At 38.4% G+C, this 10,000-nt stretch overlaps 1 protein-coding gene across 2 annotated transcripts in view; it reads right to left on the bottom strand.

Annotated features, from left to right (window-relative positions):
- The window catches only part of LOC113815489 (uncharacterized), a 136,235-nt gene that overhangs the window by 50,546 nt on the left and 75,689 nt on the right, over positions 1–10,000 (bottom strand). The window lies entirely within an intron of this gene.

The raw sequence follows: 10,000 nt of genomic DNA, 5'->3' as shown, positions 1-10,000 counted from the left end.
TTTGACCATTTTTCATTAACTGTTTTTTTTTCTTAAGGTCTTTTTTCTTACTCTGTGTCCCCAATTAATTCGGTTTATCTTCTGCTCGCCGCCGTTCAATCAACATACTTTCTGCCTGCACGAAGAAAAATATTTTCTGTATTGTCTCTATCTCTTGTTCGTTTTCTATTTCCATTTTTATATATTACCATTATCATTATTATCATTATTATTACTACTACTACTTCATTATCATTATCATTATTATCAATGTTATTATCATTATCATTATTATTATGATTATCATCATTATTATTAATATCAATATCAATATTATTACTACTACGATTGTTATTATAATTATCATTATCATTAATACAATTACTTTTGATATTATCATTACCATCATCATTGTTATCATTACTCCTGTAATCATTATCACTACTGTTATTATTATCATTATTATCATTTTCATTAATGGTATTATGATGATTATGACAAGAATATTAATAAAATTGATAATATTTACAAAGGTGAATAATAACAACTAAATTAGTTTTTCAAAATTCGAGAAACAGCTGACAAAATATAATTTCTCAGACATAACACATCTTAGGCCATTAACTCAAAAAATTGCCATCGTTTAAGTTAAGAAATATAATTGTCATGTCATAATCCAAGCCATCATCATCTACCTTATCCCTGCCTTGCACATGCAACCTGCAACATGGCGAAGGAGAAATAGATCTTTTATGTCATTTGTCTGCAATTTCGAGCAATATGTGTCCCTGGTGAAAGCTTTATATATCTGTTAGCAATTAATTTAATTTGACTGTCATTAGTGAATTGTTTTTGGGCAAGTTGTTATTATGGTTGTAAATGTTGTTGTCTTTTGTGGTTGTTGTAAATGTGTGGATGTTATCAATTACTGCAGGTCATCATTGTAGTTACCATTTTCATTAAAGGAGTATTGCACGACATAGTAGTGTAGTGTCATTGTTCATAATGATCATTGTTATTGTTATTGTTGTTGTTGTTGTTGTTGTTGTTGTTGTTGTTGTTGTTGTTGTTGTTGTTGTTGTTGTTGTTGACGATGATACTGATGTTGGTGCTGTGTATGCAACAGTGATAATTTTGATGATGATGATGATGTTAATATTATTATAATAACAAGAACAATAATGATAATAATAACAATCATAATAATATTAATAATAAAAATAATAACATATAATAATGATAAGGATGATAATAACAATGATAGCAATAATAATAAAAATAATAATAATGATGATACTACTACTAATATTAATAATGATTATGATGTTGACCATAATAACAATAATAATAATGGTAATAATAATGATAATAATAATAATAGTAGTAGTAGTAGCAGTATCATCATTACTATTACCATTATCATCATTATTATCATTATCATCATTATTATCATTATTATCATTATTATCATTATCATCATTATCATTAACATAATCATCATCATTATTACTATCGTTACCATTATCATACCACTGCTATAACTACTACTACTACTAATAATAATAATAATGATAATAATGATAATAGTAGTAGCAATAATGATAGTAATGACTGTAATAATAACAAAAGTAATAATGATAATCATAATAAGGATAAGGTTAATAAAAATTAACAATAAAAATAATTATCATCATAATTCCCAGCTATAGTTATCATCTTTATTCTCTCTCTGTCTCTCTCGCTCTCTCTCTCTCTCTCTCTCTCTCTCTCTCTCTCTCTCTCTCTCCCTCTCTCTCTCTCTCTCTCTCTCTCTCGCTCTCTCTCGCTCTCTCTCTCTCTCGCTCTCTCTCGCTCTCTCTCTCGCTCTCTCGCTCTCTCGCTCTCTCTCTCTCTCTCTCTCCCTCTCTCCCTCTCTCGCTCTCTCGCTCTCTCTCTCTCTCTCTCTCTCTCTCTCTCTCTCTCTCTCTCGCTCTCTCTCGCTCTCTCTCGCTCTCTCTCTCTCTCGCTCTCTCTCGCTCTCTCTCGCTCCCTCTCGCTCTCTCTCGCTCTCTCTCTCCCTCTCCTTGTCCCTCTCCTTCTCCCTCTCCCTCCCTCAATCCCTCCTTCCCTTCTTCCCTTCCTCCCTCCCTCCCTCTATTCCCTCTCTCTCCCCCTCTCCCTCTCTCTCTCCCTTTGCCTCATCCTTCTTTTCCTCTCCCCACCTCCCTCCTTTCCTACCCTCCCTCTCCCTCCTCCTCTCCCCTCCATCACCCCATCCTCCTTTTCACCTTCCCTCCCTCCTTTATAAACTGAATGTCAGTTATTATCAAGTTGATCACAACAGCAGTAGCAATGTCACTGACAAAGTTATCATTGCAATTCAGACGACAGCATTGGTGGTAGTAATTAAGAAAAAAATGATGGAGATAATGATTACATGAACAGAGTTGTTGATTATCACATGATGAATAAAGTTGATGATGTTGGTTGTTAAGATAATGATGCCTATTAGGAAAAGAGTGTGGAATTTGGCTGTAGGTTTATGTATAGACTAAATGTTTTTATTTATTGTTATCATTACTATTATTATCATTGTTATCTTTATTATAATTGTTCTTATCTTTATAATTATTTTCATAATCATTATTATCATTATCATTATTGTTATTTCTATCATTATTTTCATGATCATTATTATTACCATCCTAATCATCATTATCATTATCATTATTATTATAACTATGATTATTATCATTATTACCGTTAGCGTTTTTTGTCATTATTATTATCATAGTTGTTTTTATTACCATCATTATTATTATTGTGGTTCTTAGTACTATCATGATCATTATTATTATTATTATTGTTGTTCTTAGTACTATTATGATCATTATTATCATCATTTGCAGTATCATTCTTAGTATTATTAATTATCATCATTATTATTATTATTATTACTTTTATCATCATCATAATCATTACCATTAACATTGGTAGTAATAATAGTAATAGTAATAGTAACAGTAACATTATCATTATTATTATCGATGTTATCATCAGCAGTGTTAAAATTAATATCGTCGTTATCATGATTCACAATTTTCATTTTTATCACTGCTATTTTTATCCCCATCATTATCACTTTCATCGTAATCACCATCAGCATCATTATCATTATCATTATTACTAACATTACTATTATCATCATGAATATCATCATTGTTGATGTTTTATGATTATTAACATCAATGTTATCATTTTCATCATCATTATCATCATAATTGCCATCATTATCATTATGATCATAAGAATTAATATTTCTTTCATTACTACAAACATTAAAGCAATAACAATGATGATAACAAAAAAGAAAAAAATAACACCAAATAATTAAAAAAGCAATCAATAATGATGAAAAATAAATATTAAAAGGGCGACATAGCAGAGACGCGAGGAAACAGCACGACATAAACACAAGGGTTACTTTGCTTACTATTGGCACGTAACCCCGCTAATACGAACAATTAGGTGAAAATGAGGAAAAGTTCAATATGAAGTTAATTATCTTTATCTATTTTCTTTATATCAATTATTTATTTATCTATTTATCCACTTATGTATAATTTATTGATTTTTTTATTTACTTTCTTAACAAGGTAAAGAGGTTAGACGTGAGTGGCTGAAGTTATGCGCAAACTGGTCATTTATCAAGTATTAATTATCACTAACTATTAATGAATAATTACCATCACCAACCGGGTCAATCACCAGCCGGTCAATCACCAAATAATCTTAATCACTTATCTACTAATCTGTCATCAGACATCACCAATTTACTCATCACAAATGCATCATCATCATCATTTCGATTATCAATTTATCAACGACAACAACTTGTTAATTAATCATCATTCATCACCAACCTGCCGAGTGTATCTTCGCTTCACCAAAACAAGTACTTCTACAATGACAACATCAACACCTACAACAAAAGCAGCAGCAGTAACAACTACAAATACAACGACAGCAACAATAACAACAAAAGCAGTAGCAGTAACAACTACAAATACAACGACAGCAGCAGCAGCAACAACAACGACAAAAACAACAACGGCAGTAACTACAACAAAAACAACAAGCAAGAACAACAACGACAACAACAGCAACAACTACTACAACAAAAAGAAAAGCAGCAACAACAACAAAAACGACAACAGCAGCAACAACTAAGACAACAACAATATAAATGTCCTTCATAAGATGATGTTAGATATTCATTGAGGAATTTAGAGAAAGTGAAAGGAGACAAAAAACACTAATTAGTTTGATTTAACGAAACTCTTCATCAGAGGCATTTGCTGTGTAATCAAGAGTAATTGTATTATTGATAATGGAAGGAGAATTCTACGAATAATTGCGAGGATGAGTAGAAGAAAGTGGTGATAATAGGGATGATGATGATGATGATGATGATGATGGCAGTGGTGGTGATTATGAAGATGATTATGATGACGATGATGATTATGATGATGGTGATGATGATGATTATAATTATGACGACGATGATGATTATGATGATAATGATAACGCTAATAACAACAATAATAATAACAATAACAATGATAATTTCCACCATTATGACCAACACCATTCCCACTACCATCATCACTATCAACCCAGGAATAGTACCGACCATAACCATCACAAAAAACCGAAACCGACTACCGCGCAAGCATCCTTCCACCACAACCACAGCTTTCACGATATGCATTTTTTTTTTTTTTTTTTTTTTTTTTTTTTTGACACGAAGTACGCAGTCCCTTTCTATTTGTAGTTGATCCTCCAAGACAAGAATACTTCCCGACTCGGGAAACGAGGACCTCATTAGGCCGTGGCGCTGGTGAGGGAGGGAAGGAGAAGGAGGGAGAGAGAGGGGAAGGGAGGAGGGAGGGAGAGGGGAAGGGGGTGAGAGAGGAAGGGGGTGAGAGAGGAGGAGGGAAGGGTGTGAAGGGGGGGTGAGATAGGAGGAGGGTGGGAGAGGAAGAGGGGTGAGGGAGGAGGGAGGGAGAGGGAGATAGGGTTAAGGGAGGAGGGAGGGAGAGGGAGGGGAAGGGGGACTGAGGGAAGGAGAGGGAGAGGGGAAGGGTGTGAAGGGGGGGTGAGAGAGGGAGAGGGGGTGAGATAGGAGGAGGGAGGGAGGGGAAGGGGATGAGGGAGGAGGAGGGAAAGAGAGGGAGAGGGAGGGGAAGGGGGTGAGAGAGGAGGAGGGAAGGGTGTGAAGGGGGGGGTGAGAGAGGGAGAGGGAGAGGGGGTGAGAGAGGAGGAGGGAGGGAGGGGAAGGGGGACTGAGGGAGGAGGGAGGGAGGGAGGGAGAGGGAGAGGGAGAGGGGTGAGATAGGAGGAGAGAGGGAGGGGAAGGGGATGAGGGAGGAGGAGGGAAAGAGAGGGAGAGGGAAAGGGGAAGGGGGGTGAGGGAGGAGGAGGGAGGGAGAGGGTGAGAGAGGAGGAGGGAAGGAGAAGGGGAGAGGGAGGAGGGTGGGAGAGGAAGAGGGGAGGAGGGAGGGAGAGGGAGATGGGGCGAGGGAGGAGGGAGCGAGAGGGGAAGGCGGTGAGGGAGGAGGAGGGAGGGTTAGGGGGTGAGAGAGAGGGAAAGGGGGAGGGTGGGATGGAGTGAGTAAGGAGAGAGAGAGGATGACAGAGGCAGAGAAAGAGAGAAAGAGAGACAGAGAGGAATAGAGAGGGGGATGGAGGAAAAGAAAACATCCTGGGTGACAAACCGACGGGAGCAGCGACACGTCCACCTCGCCCTCCTGTCAACACGCAAGGCCTATTCCCGAGCGGTACAAAAGGCTTCAATACGCCAGGCTTGTTACTTCTTGCCCCCGCGTGTCTCCACTATCTGAACGGAATACTAAACCTTTGGGGGAGCGGGGGGCGGGGGATAGTGAGTCATTCCACGAAGCCAAAGTCAAAGTCACGCGGCGGACTCCACCCACGCGAACGCCGGTATCCACAAGGCTTTGGAACAGATCGCGGGAACGGATACAGCCGCTAATGGGCTCGTTCGGACACGAAATAGGGGAGCGAAATTGGTCGATTTTCACGCCGGCCAAATCAGCTGCATTAGTAGCACCCGCGTCCGGAATGGCAAGTGTTCCCGTGTTGGGAAAAAAATCTAAATATACAGCTTTCTCTTTTTTTGTAATTTGGTATTTTACTTCTACGAAATTACTCCCAGTACAATATCTTTTCTTTGTGTGGTTATTTTTTTCACTTTCTTTCTTTAGCTGCTTAATTTCAACAGCCAATTACCCTGTCTTCGCGTTCGTGCAAAAAGTATCCTTGAAACTTTCATAAATGCGCACGCAAGTACAACCGTGCCACCCAGAGAGAAGAGCTGAGGTCAGGGAGATGTGGGGTCATTCACTCCGGAGTCAGGTCAATGCGGAGACTAATGGCAAACAGGAGCTTAGATCAACACACGGTTTGATCAATAAAGGGTCATAATAGCATAGTGCTGGATTAACACGCTCCCGGATCAATACACAGAAGGGTAGAGCCACTCAGGTCAATAGGAAGCTGTCTCAGCACGACGGGGCCGGGCTGTCATGTTTCTGTCTCTTCTCCCCCGCAGGGTGAAGCTGACAGTCATTCACGACCAAGCTTCGAAATCAAGAAGCTTTGAGATCATGCGCCTCGGAGAAGGTTACGTCTTGGGTGATTTACGATGGTGTTCGAGGAAGGAAAAGCCTAAACGCTGTATTTCGGAGGAGGACGCGAACGACCCGTGAATGGACGGGGACGAGGAGCGCGTATACAAAGGAACGCGCACCGGCCTGATCTATATTCGCATAAATCAAGCTGAAAGGTGAACATTTTTCCATGAAGAACTACTATGATATGCTTGGCAATCAGAGTAAACGACAGCAGAGCGCAATCGTCCGCAGTGAGGAATGGGTTGGCTTTTACCTCGGCCACCTACACCGAAGGGCCGTTCCTCACGTCACAGAAGCGGGTTTAATGCAAAACGCTGCAGAAGGACATTCCCCTGTTGGCCTTCATTAAAGAGCACAATGCAAATTAAGATCCCCACTGCTCCGTAAGCGAAAAAGCGCTGGTACAGCAAGTCATTTTTCCTTCCCTCTCATTCCCATCCGACTTCCTCCTCCCTCCACCCTTTTTCGTTGACAGGTTTACCCTTGTCAAGCGCCCTTGTTCCCTCTCTTTGCTCTCAGCCCCTCCCTGCCAATGCAAACGCCCTGTGATCACGGAAAGGAGGTAAAGGCTGTTGGAGCCGCGGAGTCTCTAGCGTAAATGACAAAAGTTTAGCGAATCTGTGAATAATGTAGCAGCCTGCAGAGGGGTGCGATCCCACTGGGCCACTGGGGTGAGGCGGGGTGGGGTGGGAGGTGTGGAGGGTTAGGGTGAAGAGAAAGAGAAAATGAGAGAAAAGATAGAAACTATTTTTTTTTTTAATGCATGAAAAGGGGAAAGGGGGATAACACGGAGAAAATTTGGAATATTTCCATGTGAAGAAAATGGATAGAGGATTTGTATAAATAACAGTGATAACAGAACGACCACTGCAGCGGCTCCAGCATTTCTCAGTCACAATATGACAAAGAGTTTTAACTTAACTTGGACAACTTCGCATGTAAAGTCATGCTTCAAATTCAGGGCACGTAGTGGGGTCTGCTGGCTATTGATATTTGCTATTTCTGCTATTTTGGAAAAGCGTTTGGTGCGGCTATTGTCCGCAGAGGCAAGTACGCCCTTGACAAACCCAATTGTGTCAAAACTAAGGGAGATCCAACGGACATGGGGGCGGCATGGATGTAGAAAGGGAGTGGTAGAGGCATGCATAAATAAGGACATACAAATGTCAAGCATAAATAGCTTATATGGTGCTCACATACTTACTTGTGTACATGTATATATGCATAAATGGAGAGACATAGACAAATAAATATATATACATATATACATGTGTATATATACATATATAAATAATATATATATACTTATATAAATTATATATATATATATACATATATATAAATATATATATATATATATATATATATATATATATATATATATATATATGTGTGTGTGTGTGTGTGTGTGTGTATGTATATATGTATATGTATGTCTGTATGTACATATATAGATAGATATATAGATAGATAGACAGATAGATATTTTCCATTTATATGTACATATACATATTAATAGATAGACAGACACACGCACGCACACACACACACACACACACACCAACACACACACACACACACACACACACACACATATATATATATATATATATATATATATATATATATATATACATATATATATATATATATATATATATATATATATATATATATATGCGTATGTGTGTGTGTATGGACTCGTCTCCAACTGAAGGAGGGGGTCCCCCCCCCCCTTCGCCCTTTGCCTCCCCCCCCCCGAGCCTCGCCGCGGATCCGGCTCCTTCGCCCCCCCCTCGGGACTCCTCAGCTCGGCCTCCCACTCCTCCAGGACCGCCTCGACCTCCCGCGCCGCCCATTCCCTTTCTTTGGGCGTGTTTCCTTCTTTTTTATTCTTTTCTGTCTTCCTCTCATCCTTCTTTCTTTAATTATCTGGCTGTTTTTCTTTCTGTCACACTCTCTTGCTTTCTCGCACATATATTATACGTGTGTGAGAGAGTGAGTGTGTGTGTGTGTGTGTGTGTGTGTGTGTGTGTGTGTGTGTGTGTGTGTGTGTGTGTGTGTACATATATATATGCATATATATACATACATATTTATATACACATTCATATACATATATGCACATTTATAGATAGCTAGATGAATAGATAGATAGATAGATAGGCATACAGACAGAGAGATGGAAAGATAGGTAGATAGATAGACAGACTGAGAGGGAGGCAGATGAATCGACAGATAGATCTATATCTAATCTTGTGTAGGATCAAATTTCCGTCCTTGGTCGAGTCGGATTAAATTTATTAATTTATATATTGACCTCCAAGCCTTCATGTATTTGACCTGGAATCACCCACTCACTCACTCACTTGGTATTACTTATATAAGTATATCTTCTTACACATCAAATGAGGAGATAAGGACATACAGTTCTCTTTGTCCTTTAGTTTAGCTTAGTCCTTTATTTACCACCCTGGCTAACTGCACAGGCGTGGGCAAGCTGTGGTACATTTGATACATGGTCAAAGCATTATATAACAGTATTACAGTGTAAATCTAGATCATAAAATCATTACGGTCTAAAATATATCATTTAAAGGAAAAGAGACGATCAGTAATTTATCTGTATCTGTCAATTATTGGCTTGGGCGTGGAAAGGCAATGTAACATTTGATATGTGGTCATGTGATACTACATTCCAAATTTAGGATATAACATAATTATATCTTCCAAGACATCAGATGATATGAAGTAGTTACATAGTTCTCCATACCTCATGCTAGGTGGTCTGAAAGGCTGTATTACATGGCACTCTGAGATATAATGTACAAGTGTCCTTTAAGTTGTGAAATTGTATGTGTGGCGCGCGTAGATTTTTGTATACACAGATGGGTGATCTTTCGAGTTATTTGTTATTTACTGTATGTAACTCGACTTGTCTTGTAATTCGTCATGGTGTAGTACAAATCTGTAACTCTGGTTTGTTTTGCTCGGTAAGAATGGATAATCGAGAGGTATACCATTAATATTATTGTCGTTTCTATTATTAGTATTATCATTGCTATTGTCATTGTCATTATCATCGTAAATATCCTTATCAGTATTACAGTTATTATTGTTATCATTGAAGACAACAGTTTTATTACTAGTATTATCATTACCATTATCATCATTATTTTTATCCTAATCATCTCACTATTAAATTAATATTACTATTATTATCATCATTCCTGTCAATTTTCATCAGTAATACGATAAGTCAATACAGCTTATCAGAAAAAAAAAAATCAGAAAAAATCAGAATAATATCATTTGTTCCAAGCCTG

This window comes from Penaeus vannamei, chromosome 21 (assembly GCF_042767895.1).
Source record: "Penaeus vannamei isolate JL-2024 chromosome 21, ASM4276789v1, whole genome shotgun sequence".
In the NCBI taxonomy this organism is placed as follows: Eukaryota; Metazoa; Arthropoda; class Malacostraca; order Decapoda; family Penaeidae; genus Penaeus; species Penaeus vannamei.
The sequence above is the reverse complement of the archived record's forward strand: the minus strand, read 5'-3'. Positions and strand labels throughout refer to the sequence as shown.